This window comes from Ovis canadensis, chromosome 17 (genome assembly GCF_042477335.2).
Source record: "Ovis canadensis isolate MfBH-ARS-UI-01 breed Bighorn chromosome 17, ARS-UI_OviCan_v2, whole genome shotgun sequence".
Taxonomy (NCBI): Eukaryota; Metazoa; Chordata; class Mammalia; order Artiodactyla; family Bovidae; genus Ovis; species Ovis canadensis.
The window spans coordinates 48,262,255-48,280,536 of record NC_091261.1 but is presented as its reverse complement, the minus strand read 5'-3'; positions in this window follow the sequence as shown (position 1 = coordinate 48,280,536).

The following is an 18,282-nucleotide window of genomic DNA, read 5'->3' as shown; positions in this document are numbered from 1 at the left end:
GAAAAGCAATGACAAACCTAGATAGTGTATTAAAAAGCAGAGACATTACTATGCCTACAAATGTCCGTGTAGCCAAAGCTATCGTTTTTCCAGTAGTTATGTATGGAAGTGAAATCTGGACAATAGAAAAGGTTGAGTGTCAAAGAACTGATGCCTTTGAAGTGTGGTGTTGGAGAAGACTCTTGAGAGTCCCTTGGCCTGCAAGGAGATCAAACCAGTCAATCCTAAAGGAAATCAATCCTGAATATTTACTGAAAAGACTGGTACTGAAGCTGAAGCTCCAATACTTCGGCCACCTGATGTGAAGAACTGACTCATTGGAAAAGACCCTAATTCTGGGAAAGATTGAAGGCAGGAGGAGAAGGGGAAGACAGGAGATGAGATGCTTGGATGGCATCACTGATTCAATGGACATGAGTTTGAGCAAGCTACGGGACTTTGTGATGGACAGGGAAGCCTGGCGTACTTCGGTCAATGGGGTCACAAAGAGTCAGATATGACGGAGTGACTGAACTGAATTGAACTGAACTGAATATAAGTCCTAGTCATGGCAATCAGAGAAGAAAAACAAATTCAATTAATCCAAATTAGAAAATAAGAAATACCCAATTTTCCTCAAGGCAAAATCTTAGAAAACTATAATAATAACAACTAAAATGTTGATTCTGATGTTATTCAGAGTTCTGCAGTTAAACATGTACTTTTTTAGTGTGGATATATACACAGGTGTGTGTCTCTGTGTGTTTGTATTTAGCTCAAGGCAACTTATTACATCTATTTAATTGTGTATCCACTGCCACAGAAAATACATAGAACAATTTCATCACTGCAAAGATTCCTCATGTTGTTTCTTCCTAATTGCTTACTCTTCTCCCACTTCTAGCTCCATCTCTAATAACTGATAGCAACTAATTGGGTCTCCATTTCTATTTTTCTTCATTTAAAAATGTTATCTACTTTGAAATGTTAATATTTCAAAAATGTTACTTATTCATCCAAAAATAGATGTTCTCTGCATATAAGTTAAATAAGTAGGGTGACAATATACAGCCTTGACGTATTCCTTTTCCTATTTGCAACCAGTCTATTGTTCCATGTCCAGTTCTAACTGTTGCTTCCTGAACTACATACAGATTTCTCAAGAGGCGGGTCAGGTGGTCTTGTATTCCCATCTCTTTCAGAATTTTCCCTCTTGCTTTTTTGATGATCCAGCAGATGTTGCAATTTGATCTCTGGTTCCTCTGCCCTTTCTAAATCCAGCTGGGACATCTGGAAGTTCACGGTTCACTTATTGCTGAAGCCTGGCTTGGAGAATTTTGAGCATTACTTTATTAGCATGAGAGATGAGAGTAATTGTGCGGTACTTTGAAGTGGGGAGTTAGGGATAAATGGTATGTTGCACCATTTCAATTAGGGAGGATAAAAGCATTCTGGAGATAGATGATTATCCTTGGGTGCATAATAATGTAAATGTTCTTAAAGCCACAGACATGTACACTGATAAATAAACGTTACATGGCAAATATTATGGTATGCATAATTAACCACAATTTAAAACATATTATTTAAGTGAAGTCATATAGAATGTCAACTTTTCATAATAGATTTTTTATTTTTTCACTCAGCATAACTCTATGGAGATATATTCAAGTTGCATGTATCAATAATCCATTGATTTTCAGTGCTAAATAGTATTCCAAGGTATATATTTGGACTGGCTGTTTAGTCATTCACCTCCTAAAGGGCATCTGGGCTGGTGCCATTCTTGTTTATAAAAAGAAAACTAGTATTAAAATTTGTTTACAAGTTTTTATGTAAATATAAATTTTTATTTATTGAGGGTATTACCCAATAGTAAAATTTCTGAGATGCACAAAAATTGTGTGTTTAATTTTTTCAAATGCCAAATTGTTTTTCATAGCGAGTGTATCTTTTCACATTCCCAGCAGCATTGTATGACTGAGAGGCTTTCTCTGCATCCTCTTCCACATATTGTGCCATCATTTTTTTTTTTTCATTTTAGCCATTTTGATAAATTTGTAGTGATGTTTGATTTTGCTTTTAATTTGAATTTTTCTATTGGTTAATAAACTTGTAAACTTTTTCAAAGTCTTAAAATTAGGATATATTTGGTAAAATACCTTTTTTTATATTTAATCAATTTTCTAGTTCACCTTCTTAATGTTTACTCAAGTTCTGAGTTCTTTATATATTTGAAATACTAATTTTTATCTTCTATGAATGTGTAAATAATTTATCCCAGTATTCACTTTTTCTTTTCAACCTCTTTCCAAGTGAAGCTCCCTTGTAGAGCATTTGTTTTATTTGTGAGGTCCAGCTTATCAGGTTTTGCTTTTATGGACCGTGTTCTTACTGTTGAAGTCTTAGTCTCACTGTAGACCTCAATTATTTCATACTGTTTTGCTTGTTTTAAATTAATAGAATTTACATATTTGCACCATTTTAAATTTACAGCAAAGCTGAGCTGAAATTACAGAAAATTCCCATATACTCCCTCACCCTCCTTCACTATGTTCTCTGTTATTAACATTTGAAATTAATGTGGTACACTTATTGCAACTGCTTAACCAATATTGAGGGTCTCCCTGGTAGCTCAGTTGGTAAAGAATCCTCCTGCAATGCAGGAGACCCTGGCTTGATTCCCTGGCCAGAAAAATCCCCTGGAGAAGGGACAGGCTACCGACTCCAGTATTCATGGGCTTCCCTAGTGGTTCAGATTTTAAAGAATACACCTGCAATGCAGGAGACCCCGATTCAATTGCTGGGCTGGGAAGACTCCTGATACAACTGAGCGACCAAGCACAACCAAAGTTGATGTGAACTTCCCTTGCAGCTTAGTTGGTAAAAAATCTGCCTGCAATACAAGAGACCTTGGTTTGAGTCCTGGATTGGGAAGATCCCCTGGGGAAAGAAATGGCAGCCCACTCCAGTATTCTTTCCTGGAGAACCCCATGGACAGAGGAGCCTGGCAAGCTACAGTCCATAGGGTCACAAAAATCTGACACGATTTAGTGACTAAACCACTACCACCATTATTTACTAAAGTCCATAGGTTGCATTAGGGTTCACTCTGTGTTGTACATTCTGGATTTTGATAAATAGATAATAACTAGTGTCACCAATTACATTTTCATATGAAATAATTTTATTGTCCTATAACTCTCCTGTGCTCCACATAAACACCCCTGCATCCCTTCTCCTGACCCCCTGGCCACCATTTATCTTTTTTTACTGTCTCTATAGTTTTACCTTTTCAGATGACATATAGATGGACTCATACAGTATACAGCATTTTCAGATTGACTTATTTCACTTAGCAATATCCACAGCACATATATATTTTTGTGCAGACTTAACATTTTCAACTACTTGGTTAAATACCAAGGTGTGCAATACGACATTACATAGTTTCAGAAGAAACTCCTAAATATCTTCTAAAGTGGCTGTACTATTTTACATTCCCACAAAAAATAAATGAGAAATCCTGCTGCTCCCTAACCTCATCAGCATTTTGTAGTGTCAGTGTTTTGGATTTTAGTCATTCTAATAGTTATGTATTGGTACCTCACTATTATTTTAACTTGCAATTCCATAATGGCATATGATATTGAGTACACTTTCATATGCATATTTATACCATACGTATATCTCCTTTGATGAAGAGTCTGCTCAGATAATTTGCCAAATTTTAAATTAGATAGTTTTGTTCTCTTATTGTTGAGTTTTAAGTTTTCTTTGTGTATTTTGGATACTATTTTTCTTTTTAATCTAGTATATGTTTTGCAAAGATTTTTCTTCCAGTTTCTCACAAGGCTATACCTGCAATCCAGATACTATGCAAAGATTTTTCTCCTATTCTATATCTTGTCTTTCCATTCTATGAGCAGTAAATTTTGCAGAACAAAAATTCTTAATTTTGAGTACATTTTCTTTCTTTCATAAATGGTGCTTTTGCTTTTGGTGTTGTATTTATGAAAAACATCATTATCAAACCTAAGGTCATCTAGACTTTCTCCTATGACATCTTTTAGAAATTTAGTGTTTTTATATTTTACATTTAGGTCCATAATTCACTTTGAGTTAATTTTTGTGAAAGGTTTAAAGTTTTGTCTAGTTTAGTAGTTTGCAAGATATTAATGCAATTTTGGGATTTTGTTCTAGTATCACTTGATGAAAAGGTTATCCTCTATCCATTCATTTGCCTCTGCTCTTTTGTCAAAATCAGTTGACTATATTTGTGTGGGTCACTTTTTATGTTCTCTAATCTAGTACATTGATCTATTTATCTTTTTTTCATCTGTACCACGCTGTTGTGATTATTATAGTTTTAAGTTAAAGTTAGGTAATGTCAGACCTCTAGCTTTGTTCTTCATCTACAATGTTTTATTGACTATTCTAGGTCTTTTACCTCTTTATGTAAACTTTAGATTCAGTTTGTAAGTATCCATAGATTAGTTTTCAGAGACTTTTACCAGAATTACATTAATCTATAGATCAAATTAGGAAGACTTGACATTGTGATGATATTGATTATTTCCATCCATGAATATGGGATCATTTTCCATTTATTTAGATTTTCCTTGATTCTTTTCATTGAGGTTATGTAATTTTCCTCATATAAAACATGGACATTTTTTCCCTAAATGTTTTAAAGTGTAACACTTCAATATCAATTGCAAGTCAATGTTGAATTAATATTTTTAATGAGGTGTGAGACTTAGCTCAGAGTCTTATTTGTTTCTATTGTTTTTTGACTACTCATGTCTATTTGCTCCAACAGTATTTCTTGAAAAAACTATAGGTTTCCCATGGAATTACTTTTGCATCTTTGTTCAAAACTTAGTTGTGCATTCTTTTTGAGCCTATTTCTGGGTTCTTTTTCCTTTCTCATTGTTTTATGTGTCTATTCCTCATACACACACCATGCTACCTTAATTACTGTAGCTATAAAATATGACTAATTATTGAGTGGAGGGATCTCTCCTACAACATTTTTTCTTTTAAAAGGTCACATTAGCTATTATAATTCTTATATCTCTCATATAAACTTTTGAATAAGCTTTTTTATATCTGTAAAACCCTTGCTGGCATTTCAATTAGAGTTGTTTTAAATTCATATACCAATTTGGTATTAATATCACAGAATTTGTGTAGCTGATTGCCACTTGGTAGAGAGTCAGAAGACCTGAAGCCTGAGTTATCTTCTCCCACTGTCTGGGGAGCCCAGAGACACTTGTTCTAGGTTGGTTTCTGCTGTTGAACAAAGATCCACACTCAAGTGGAGACGACCAGGCTTGACTGTGTTCTACAGCTGGGTGAAGGAAAAGCACTCACTATGTCTGCAAAGCTCTTTGTGTTGCCTTTACAACTGAGTGGAGGTCGAGGAGACACAAGACTCACTGGTGCTTGTGCAGACAGAGAGACTTGCTTGTTGCTTCCTTTTAGGTGTCCTGGAGTAGATGGGGCTGCTGAATCCTACTTTCATTGCTTTCATGTGAAGGCTGGATCATAGCAACCAAAAGTTTTTGTTTCCTGAATTCTGCTGATACGTTGCTGCAGGGAGGATGGATCTACTGTTGTCACTGTGTATGAGTCACCTTCCTAAGCCTCAACTGGGGTGCACATTTTCTGGTCCTTTTATTCTGTGTGTGTGTATGTGTGTGTGTGTGAGGGAGAGATACAAGAGATTGTGTGTCTATGCCTGAGGAGTTTCTCGGTTGCAGAGCCTTGTGCCACCCAACCTGAAAGTCATCCCTCTGTTTTCTCTAAGTCATGATGTCTCTGCTAGTTTACCTTCCTCTTTTTAACTTTCAGAGCCCTTTTATGATTGTGATGTATTATCCCTAGTATATTTCATTGTATACACAGAGAGAAATGGGCTTCCTATGTGGCGTTAGTGGTTAAGAATCTGCCTGCCAGTGCAGGAGACCTAGCAGATACAGGTTCGATCCTGGGTCAGGAAGATCCCCTGGAGAAGAAAATGGCTACCCAGTATTCTTTCCTGGAGAATTCCATGGACAGAGGAGCCTGGTAGGCTATGGTCCATAGAGTCACAAAGAGTCAAACACAACTGAAGCAACTTAATATGCACGCACAGAGAGAAACAGGGAAAAGTGAGTCTATGCCATCATTTCTTAGAAGTAGAAGTGATAAATTTACTTTAATAAGCTCTAAAGGACACAAGATTTTTTATGCCCCAAAGGAATTGGCTTATGGATTGAGTGGCAAAAGAAAAATTATTCAATAGATCTTCATTGATCTTCATTTTAGTTCATCACTTGCTCTTAATAAATGCTGAAAAACAAGTTATATAGGACTTGATAATTAAGATGAGTTTTCAAGTATTTAATGTTTTTCTCTGAAGCTGCAAAATTTTGACAGAGGGCAAAATCACTACAGATATAGGCATATTGCAATGAAATACAGAAATAGATAAAACTGAGACAAATAGAGTGCAAACAGTGCAAACAGTGACAGACTTTATTTTCTGGGCTCCAAAATCACTGCAGATGGTGACTGAAGCCATGAAATTAAAAGACTCTTGCCCCTTGGAAGAAAAGTTATGACCAATCTAGACAGCATATTAAAAAGCAGAGATATTATTTTGCCAACAAAGGTCCATCTAGTCAAAGCTATGGTTTTTCCAGTAGTCATGTATGGATGTGAGAGTTGGACTATAAAGAAGGCTGAGCATCAAAGATTTGGCCACCTGATGTGAAGAACTGACTCATTAAAAAAGACCCTGATACTGGGAAAGATTGAAGGCAGGAGGAGAAGGGGAAGACACAAGATGAGATGGTTAGATGACATCACCAACTCAGCGGACAAGAGTTTGAGTAAATTCCGGGAGATGGTAATGGACGGGGAGGCCTGGTATGTTACAGTCCATGAGATCGCAAAGAGTTGGACGTGACTTAGCAACTGAATTGAACTGAAACACTGTGAAATGTGCTTCTTTCAAATTTAAACAAAATTGAACAAATATGGATAAACTTGATGACAGATGAACACTTAAATGGGAAAAATAATGGTTTCCTTGGTAAAAATTTACGCTTTCTTATGGAAACCAGTGGAATTTTGAGAAAGGGAATTATATGATTGAATTTGTTTCTTGTTTTAAATATGATAATCCAACTTGTACCATCCAGGCAGCCAGTGTGCTATCCTCTTCAAAAGAGTAAAATCAACTAATATTTGGTGATGTACAAAAGTTATGATGATGTACAGGATGTAATATAGAAAACTGAGAGACTAAGATGTTCTAATATTCAATACATTCTATGATATTCCTTCATTATCAAAAGTACATTTCTATGATCATATTTCTCCTTATTATTAAGTATAAAATTAAAAGGATTTATTTTTTATAAAATGTCATCCTAAAAGAAGAATGCATTTATTTTGGTGGAGTTAGGAGTAATGGACCTGGTAATATTTTCAGTTGTGTTTGTCATTTTTGCCCTAAATTTGTATGAATTGTTTAATCTTTTGCTCAAGGTTTCAATCATTCATTCAGTTTTAGTATGCTGGATATACTCTCCATTTCATTCAGTTTCACATCTTAATGCTTTTCCAGAGACTTCATGGAAATTAGCAAAGAAATTCAACAAGAAAACAAATTCCTCTGACTTATCCAAGTGCAAATTTCAAATAAAAGAATGTGGAAATAAGATAAATAAACACCTCTAAAATCAAATCAAACTTCTGTCAACTAAACTCAATGAAATGTCTTATTTGTAACGCATGTTGCACTCAGTTCACTTCAGCCCCTCAGTCATGTCTGAACCTTTGAGACCCCATGGACTGCAGGACATCAGGCTTCGCTGTCCTTCACCATCTCCCAGAGCTTGCACAAACTCATGTCCATTGAGTCGGTGATGCCATCCAAAAATCTCATCCTCTGTCGCCCCTTCTCCTCCTGCCTTCAATCTTTCCCACCATCAGGGTCTTAACCAGTGAGACAGTTCTTCACATCAGGTGGCCAAGGTACTGGAGTTTCAGCTTCAGCATTAGTCCTTCCAATAAATATCAGGACTGATATCCTTTAGGATCGACTAGTTTGATCTCCATGCAGTCAAGGAACTTTTAAGAGTCTTCCCACACCACAGTTTGAAAGCATCAATTCTTTGGTGCTCAAATTTCTTTATAGTCCAGCCCATTATATCCATACATGACTACTGGAAAAACCATAGCTTTGAATAGACAGACCTTTGTTGGGAAAGTAATGCCCCTGTTTTTTAATGTGCTGTCTAAGTTTGTCAAAGCTTTTCTTCCAAGAAGCAGTGTTTTTTAATTTCATGGCTGTAGTCACAATCTACAGTGATTTTGGAGCCCAAGAAAATAAAGTCTATCACTGTTTCCATTGTTTTCCTGTCTATTTGCCATGAAGTGATGGGACCAAATGCCATGATCTTAGTTTTCTGTATATTGAGTTTTAACCCAGTTTTTTTTTTTTTTTTCTGCTCTCCTCTTTCATTTTTATCAAGAGGCTCTTTAGTTCTTCGCTTTTTGCCATAAAGGTGGTGTCATTTGCATATCTGAGGTTATTGATATTTCTCCCAGCAGTCTTGATTCCAGCTTATGCTTCATCCAGACTGGCATTTCACATTTATGTACTCTGTGTATAAGTTAAATAACCCAGGTGACAATATACAGCCTTGATGTACTCCATTCCCAATATGGAACCAGTCCATTGTTCCATGTCTGATTCTACCTGTTGCTTCTTGACCTGCATACAGATTTCTCAGGAGGCAGGTGAGGTGGTCTGGTATTCCCATCTCTTTCAGAATTTTCCACAGTTTCTTGTGATCCACACAGTCAAAGGCTTTGGCATAGTCAGTAATGCAGAAGTAGATGTTTTTCTGGAACTCTTTTTTTCGATGATCAAGTGGATGCTGCCAATTTGATCTCTGGTTCCTTTGCCGTTTCTAAATCCAGCTTGAACCTCTGGAAGTTCATGGTTCATGTACTGTTGAAGCCTGGCTTGGAGAATTTTGAGCATTTCTTTGCTAGTGTGTGAGATACGTGCAGTTTCACAGTAGTTGAACATTTTTTGGCATTGCCTTTCTCTGGGAATGAACATTGACCGTTTCCAGTCCTGTGGCCACTCCTGAGTTTTCCAAATTTGCTGGCATATTGAGTTCAACACCTTAGCAGCAGCATCTTTTAGGGTTTGAAATAGCTCTACTGGAATTTCATCACCTCCACTAGTTTTGTTCATAGTGATGTTTCCTAAGACTCACTTGACTTCACATTCCAGGATGTCTGACTCAAGGTGAGTGATCATGCATCATAGTTATCTAGGTCATGAAGATCTTTTTTTTGTATAGTTCTGTGTATTGCTGCCACCTCTTCTTAATATCTCCTGCTTCTGTTAGACCCATACATTTTCTCTCCTTTATTGTGTCCATCTTTGCATGAAATATTCAGTTGGTGCCTCAAATTTTCTCGAAGAGATCTCTAGTCTTTCCCATTCTATTGTTTTCCTGTTTTTATCTGCATTGTTCGCTGAGGAAGGCTTTCTTACCTCTCCTTTCTATTCTTTGGAACTCTGCATTCAAATGGGAATATCTTTCCTTTTATCCTTTGCCTTTAGCTTGTTTTCTTTTCTCAGCTATTTGTAAGACTTCCTCAGAAAACTGTTTTGCCTTTTTGCATTTCTCTTTCTTGAGAATGGTCTTGATCACTGCCTCATGTACAATATTACAAACCTCCATCCATAGTTCTTCATGCACTTTGTCAGATCTAATTCCTAGAATCTATTTGTCACTTCCACTATATAATTGTAAATTATTTGATTTAGGTATACCCGAATGGTCTAGTGGTTTCCCCTACTTTCTTCAACTTAAGTCTGAATTTGGCAATAAGGAGTTCATGATCTGAGCCACAGTCAGCTTTCAGTATTATTTTTGCTGACTACATACAACTTTTCCATTTTTGGCTGCAAAGATTGAAATCAATTTGATTTTGGTATTGACCATCTAGTGATGTCCATGTGTAGAGTCTTATCTTGTGTTGTTGGAAGAGGGTGATTGCTATGACCAGAGCATTCTCTTGGCAAAACTCTGTTAGCTTTTGCCCTGCTTCATTTTGTACTCCAAGGCCAAATTTGCCTGTTATTCTAGATATCTCTTGACTTCCTACTTCTGCTTTCCAGTCCCCTATATAAAAGAGGATATCTCTTTTGGATGTTACTTCTAGAAGGTCTTGTAGATCTTGAAAGATCTGTTCAACTTTAGCTTCTTTAGCATTACTGCTGGGTCATAGACTTGTATTACTGTGATATTGGGATCTTCCCAACCCAGGAATTGAACTGGGGTCTCCTGCACGGCAGGCGGATTCTTTACCAAATGAGCTACCAGGGAACCCCTCATTTTGCACTTAGTTCAGTTCAGTCGCTCAGTCATGTCCGACTCTTTGCGATCCCATGAATTGCAGCACGCCATGCCTCCCTGTCCATCACCAACTCCCAGAGTTCACTCAGACTCACGTCCATAGACAGTGGTGACGTTCAGCCATCTCATCCTCTGTCATCCCCTTCTCCTCCTGCCTCCAATGCCTCCCAGCATCAGAGTCTTTTCTGATGAGTCAACTCTTAGCATGAGGTGGCCAAAGTACTGGAGTTTCAGCTTTAGCATCATTCCTTCCAAAGAATTCCCAGGGTTGATCTCCTTCACAATGGACTGGTTGGATCTCCTTGCAGTCCAAGGGACTCTCAAGAGTCTTCTCCAACACCACAGTTCAAAAGCATCAATTCTTCAGTGCTCAGCCTTCTTCACAGTCCACACAGTCTCACATCCATACATGACCACTAGCAAAACCATAGCCTTGACTAGACGGACCTTAGTCGGCAAAGTAATGTCTCTGCTTTTGAATATGCTATCTAGGTTGGTCATAACTTTCCTTCCAAGGAGTAAGCGTCTTTTAATTTCATGGCTGCAGTCACCATCTGCAGTGATTTTGGAGCCCCAAAAAATAAAGTCTGAAACTGTTTCCACTGTTTCCCCATCTATTTCCCATGAAGTGATGGGACCAGATGCCATGATCTTCGTTTTCTGAATGTTGGGCTTTAAGCCAACTGTTTCACTCTCCTCTTTCACTTTCATCAAGAGGCTTTTTAGTTCCTCTTCACTTTCGGCCATAAAGGTGGTATCATCTGCATATCTGAGGTTACTGATATTTCTCCTGGCAATCTTGATTTCAGCTTGTGCTTCTTCCAGTCCAGCATTTCTCAAGATGTACTCTGCATGTAAGTTAAATAAGCAGGGTGACAATATACAGCCTTGACACACTCCTTTTCCTATTTGGAACCAGTCTATTATTCCATGTCCAGTTCTAACTGTTGCTTCCTGACCTGCATACAGATTTCCCAAGAGGCAGGTCAGGTTGTCTGGTATTCCCATCTCTTTCAGAATTTTCCACAGTTTATTGTGATCCACACAGTCAAAGGCTTTGGCATCGTCAATAAAGCAGAAATAGATATTTTTCTGGAACTCTCTTGCTTTTTCCGTGATCCACCGGATGTTGGCAATTTGATCTCTGGTTCCTCTGCCTTTTGTAAAACCAACTTGAACATCTGGAAGTTCATGGTTCATGTATTGCTGAAGCCTGGCTTGGAGAATTTTGAGCATTACTTTACTAGCATGTGAGATGAGTGCAATTGTGCAGTAGTTTGAGCATTCTGTGGCCACTGCTGAATTTTCCAAACTTGCTGGTATATTGAGTGGAGCACTTTCACAGCATCATCTTTCAGGGTTTGAAATAGCTCAGCTGGAATTCCATCACCTCCACTAGCTTTGTTCGTAGTGATGCTTTGTAAGGCTCACTTGACTTCACGTTCCAGGATGTCTGGCTCTACATGAGTGATCACACTATCATGATTATCTGGGTCGTGAAGATCTTTTTTGTACAATCCTTCCATGTATTCTTGCTACCGCTTCTTAATTTTTTCTGCTTCTGTTTGGTCCATACCATTTCTGTTCTTTATCGAGCCCATCTTTGCATGAAATATTCCCTTGGTATCTCTAATTTTCTTGAAGAGATCTCTAGTCTTTCCCATTCTGTTGTTTTCCTCTATTTCTTTGCATTGATCAATGAAGACAGCTTTCTTATCTCTTTTTGCTATTCTTTGGAACTCTGCATTCAGATGCTTGCATCTTTTTTTTCTTTGCTTTTCACTTCTCTTCTTTTCATAGCTTTTTGTCAGGCCTCTCAAGACAGCCATTTTGCTTTGGTCTTGATCCCTGTCTCCTGTACAATGTCAAGAACCTCATTCCATAGTTCATCAGGCACTCTATCTATCAGATCTAGACCCTTAAATCTGTTTCTCACTTCCACTGTATAATCATAAGGGATTTGATTTAGGTCATACCTGAAAGTTCTAGTGGTTTTCCCTACTTTCTTCAATTTAAGTCTGAATTTGGCAATAAGGATTTCATGATCTGAGCCACAGTCAGCTCCCGGTTTTGTTTTTGCTGACTTTATAGAGCTTCTCCATCTTTGTCTGCAAAGAATGTAATCAATCTGATTTCAGTGTTGACCATCTAGTGATATCCATGTGTAGAGTCTTCTCTTGTGTTGTTGGAGAACTGAAATGCGATTCGTTCTGACTAGCTTAAAAGCAAGTAATTATGGATAAACTCTATAATGTATAATTTGAAATAAATGTACTCTCTCTCAATTTTTCAAATAAATGGGTACTTTCTTTTCTCCAAAGTGAATTTTATTCTTTTTATATTTCTCTTTTTAATTTAATTTCATTACATTATATATATATATGCAAGATAAATAATTACTAGCTTTAGCAGCTAATTTTGGACTGTTTTTTTCTGACATCACCATCATATACCTGTTCTTCATTTGAACAGTGTTAAATATTTTGTGCCTAACTTTTATATCAAAATATAATACATATGTAAAGAATTTACTGACATGGTATCTGACTTAAGTCCTCCATGTGGCTTACACCCTCTGAGCTCCTCTTTCCACTGCTGTGCACTGGGATTCTGGGTTCACATCAATTGCAGAAATCACAGAAATCCTATCATTCTTCCCAGCTGGAGATAGCAAAGTCTCACCAAATGTGAGACTACTCACCTCTCCCAAAGTCAACAGCTTCTCCCTTTCCAGTTGATAAACTGTTAATATCTGACTCAATCATTCTAAATTTTTAATAAAAGTAACTTTTGGACTAAAGATGGACAAAGATGTAGGCAGTGCTACATCCCCCAGTTTTAAGCCTAAATCACAAAAGCTGATCACTACACCAGAACATAACATCCTGATTGGTGCCATATAACTGTCACCGAGAATAAGCCTTCAGGCTTGCACCTGCTCATTTCCTTAATATATTCCAACTCATTTTGATATGAGTGTAAGCTTGCTCTGTCCATCAAAGCTTACATTCTTTGAATCTTCAATTTTTTGAACATGATGTAGCTAGCTCCTGGAGTAAACTAAAACATGACACAATTTGATTGCTTATATGTTTGCTCATAGTATCAAGATTGAGTTTTCACTTTGTTTCTAATTTGAATTAGCTAGACACAAAAAGACTGCATTGCAATACAGTTTCAGATGCATTAATACTATTTTTGTGCAAACATCAGTTATCAATGCAGGAGACCTTGGTTCAATTCCTGGGTGGGAAAGCTCTCCTGAAGAAAGGATAGGCTACCCACTCCAGTATTCTTGGGCTCTCCTTGTGGTTCAGTTGGTAAAGAATCTGCCTGCAATGCGGGAGACCTGGATTTGATCCCTGGGTTGGGAAGATCCCCTGGAGAAGGGAAAGGCTACTCACTCCAGTATTCTGTCCTGGAGAATTCCATGGGCTGTATAGTCCATGGGGTCACAAGGAGTCAGACCCAACTGAGCAACTTTAACTTACTTATCAATTATCAAGCTAAATTGCTTTTCTTGGAAACTTGTCTTCAAATAACAGAATATCAAAGTGTAGGCCATAAAAACATCATTATCCTCTGATTTTAGATGCTTATATTTATGATAATTAAATTCATAATGCCTCTTAGTGATATTAAAACAGACTTGCTGAAATGCAAAATTAAGTTAAATGTCCTATAAGAGGAGAAACTAACAAATTATGTAGGAAGCAATTTGGATCTATGAATGAACTGTATAATCCCAGAAATTCTCATAGCATTTTCACAATAAAAATAAGCAAATTTGTAGACAAATACACTTACTTTAATTCTTAAACAAGAGACTAATTAACATAAGTGAAAGTGGGAGGAATATTTCATTCTCCCCTGTAAGCAAACTGTTTTGACATTGCTTACAAAAATATTTTCCAGTAGTAATGTATGGATGTGAGAGTTGGACCATAAAGAAAGCTGAGCACCAAAGAATTGATGCTTTTGAACTGTGGTTTCAGAGAAGACTATTGAGAGTCACTTGGACAGCAAGGAGATCAAACAAGTCAATCCTAAAGGAAATTAGTCCTGAATATTCATTGGAAGCTGAAGCTTCTATAATTTGGCCACCTGATGTGAAGAACTGACTCATTGGAAAAAACCCTGATGCTGTGAAAGGTTGAAGGCAGGAGGAGAAGGGGACAAGATGGTTGGATGGCATCACCGACTCAATGGACATGAGTTTGAGCAAGCTCTGGGAGTTGATGTACTGGAAAGCCTGCCGTGCTGCAGTCCAAGGAGTCACAAAGAGTCAGAGCAACTGATCTGAACTGAACAAAAATCTAAGCTGGGATATATTCCATCATAATATGTTATTATAAATATTTATGGTTGTAAACCAGTCAAACAACATTGCAGTTGCCCCTTGAACAATACTGAGGTGATGAGTAACAATGCTCACACTGTTAACAATCTACATGCAACTTTGCCTTTGGTCCACCTTCATATCTGCATTTCTACATCCATGGATTCAACCAATCATAGTTTATGTAGCATTGTAGTATGTATTTAGTGAAAAAAATCTATTTTTTAAGTTGACCAGTGCAGTTCAAACCCAGGTTGTTTAAAGGTCCACAGTATTTCAAGAGTTAGGGCATCAAATATAAATTTAACAAATATATTAATGACTAAATATTAACATTAATAGAAAAATAGAGTTAAATTTTAATGCATATTTCATCAAATAATTACAAATTATCTATTGCCTCAAAACAAATTACTCTGAAACATTCAATTATTATCTCATAGATTCTGTGGGCCAGAAAACAGCACAATTTAATTTGTTGCCTCTAATTTAGCATATCTCTTACTCACTCAAAACAAGAACTGAGATTGAGGGAAAGAACAAGAAAGATGAAAGTCACAGTCTTTTTGTAATCAAATTTCAAAGGAGACATTGAATCATTTTTGACATAATCGATTCCTTAGAAGAGAAAACACAAGTTCCAGCTCATAGTCAAAGGGAGGAGATTATACAAGAATGTGAATGCCAGGATGCAGAAGGGATCAGGGTCTATTTCAAAGGCCATCAGCCACTAATTTATTTGTGTCTTTATGTAACATTGAAAAATCCTCCCTAAAGCCACATGCATCATTTTATATATGAAGATACATCCTTTCATTTCACAGTAAGAAAATAATGTGGACAAAATTATCACCTAAAAAATGCTTTCTAAAGTTATATCAATGCCCTTTCAGCTCATTTCTAAGCTAAGTCGAATTTATTTTAGGAATTTACCTGAGAGGCAAAATGGTGTTCTGTTTTTCTGCATGCTGACCAGCTGACTTGATTATATAGACAACTAGAGAAAAGCCGACACGGCGAGTAATCTCTGAACCTGATTTAATATCTAATAAAAGATACTATACAACGTGAAAATTTTTTGTTTCTAATTATTACTATTCTGTCACTTTTGTTGCCACTTATGTTTTCTTATGGACAAGATAAAAACATCTGTAAATAGTCCCGTTAACACATGAAGAAGAGGAGCATCCACAGTTAGACACTAGGCATTGGGATTTGAATCTCCCTTGCATCAGTCATGCTGAAGAACACTTTTCAGGGTATTCTACATGGTTGTCCTGAGTGATGCTCACATTAGAAAACAAAGGAGCACCACTGAATTAAAAGAAGATATTAACCAAGTAGAATTAAATACTATCCAAAGATCCACACATATCTTTTGAATAATATAAAATTCTACAAAACCTAAAACATAAAAGAAAAAGAAAAGAAAAGAAAGAAAAAAAGAATGAATATTCTCCCTTGAATTTCTGGACATGGATATGGATAGACAGTCTGTGAAGATAACAGGCTTAATACACATCAATGACTCTTCCCTTTCCTAACTCGACCCTAACTTTCCCCTGCGGCTAGACGTCCCGGAACCCGCGGGGCCCAAGGCTGCGAAGCCGGGCCAAGGGTCAGGGAGTTCCCAGCCCTACAGCGACCGGCTCCTTGCCGGAGATCAGTGAGTGCACAGGAAGATCTAGCAACACCATGAGGAGGAAAAAAAAAAAAAAAAAAATCGCCCTAGCGCTGAGGTCTGCACTTGCTCGGCAGAAAAAAGTCTTACAAAAGGTCTGAAAAGGAATCCAGTTTGATGGGAATCGACTTCCTTCTTCAACCTACACTGAAACCCGGGGAAAGTGAAAATGCTTCCTCCGCGATCTCTTTGTGCAGAGGTTAGACCCCGAATGCCCCTGGCCACGGTTATGAACCTCAAGGACGGCCTCCCCTGGCGCACGTCCCCTGATCCCCAGAGCTGCGGGAACAAAAGCAGCTTGTGCCGCTTCTTGCTTTTTGCCACCAGCCACCTGGCCCCAGCTCCAGCGCGCATCTGAATGCAACTTCATGAGGGACCCTGAGCCAGATTACCCAGACAAACCGCTCCCAGATTACCGACCCCGGAAACTCCGCAAGCAGCCCTAAGAAGCTGATATGATACAGAAGAAGAGATATTTTCATTGGTAATTAGACAAACAGAAGTTAAAAATCCTCAGGTAAGTGGCGAGCGGTGGCAGCGCAGCGCTGGAGCCATGAGCGGCTGAGAGGAGATACTCTACATCCAAGGTCAGTAGCGGCTGCTGATACCCCATGTCCAAGGTAAGGAGCAGTGAACTGCTCTTTGCTGGAGCAGCCCTGAAGGGATACCCCAGGTCCAAGTAAGATGATAGGCGCTGAGAGAGGGCATCAGAGGGCAGGCAGACTGAAACCACAACCACAGAAACTAACCAGTCTAATCACATGGACCACAGCCTTGTCTAACTCAATGAAACTAAGCCATGCCTTGTAGGGCAACCCAACTGATGGGTCATGGTGGAGAGTTTTGACAAAATGTGGTGCACTGGAGAAGGGAATGGCAAACTACTTCAGCATTCTTGCCCTGAGAACCCCATGAACAGTACACAAAGGCAAAAAGATAGGACAGTGAAAGATGAACTTCCCAGGTCAGTAGGTGCCCGATATGCTACTGGAGAACAGTAGAAAAATAACTCCAGTAACAATGAAGAGACGGAGCCAAAGCAAAATCAACACCTAGTTGTGGATGTGACTGGTGATGGAAATAAAGTCTGAAGCTGTAAAGAACAGTATTGCATAGGAACCTGGAATATTAGGTACATGAATAAAGGTAAATAAGAAGTGGTCAAACAGGAGATGGCAAAAGTGAATATTGACATTTTAGTAATTAGTTAACTAAAATGGACCAGAATGGGTGAATTTAATCAGATGATCATTTTATCTACTATTGTGGGAAAGAATCCCTTAGAAGAAATGGAATAGTCAACAAAAGCCTCCAAAATGCAGTACTTGGTTGCAGTCTCATCAATAACAAAATGATTTTTGTTTGTTTCCAAGGCAAACCATTCAGTATCACAGTAATCCAAGTCTATGCCCCAACCACTAATGCTGAAGAAGGTGAAGTTGAGCAGGTCTATGATGGCCTACAAGACCTTCCAGAACTATCATCACCCACCACCCGCCACCCCCCAAAAAAGCGTTTTTCTGTAAATTGTCATAAATTAGTGACTTAAAACAGAAGTGTATTTTCTAACAGCTATGGAAGCCAGAAATATAATCAATTTTGAGCAGAAATCAAGGTAACCATAGAGCCCTACTCCGCTGAGGCTCTAAAGAAGCATCATTCACTTGCCTCTGTAGTTGCTGGTGGTTGCCAGCATCCATTAGCCTGTGGCCTCATCACTCTAGTCCTTAAGGCCAGCATCTCAAATCTCTCTCTACACTCTTTTTATATCCCAATTCCCTCTCTTTTGTAAGTATCCATATCATTGCACTTGTGACACCAACAGATAATCTAGGATAATTTCCCCA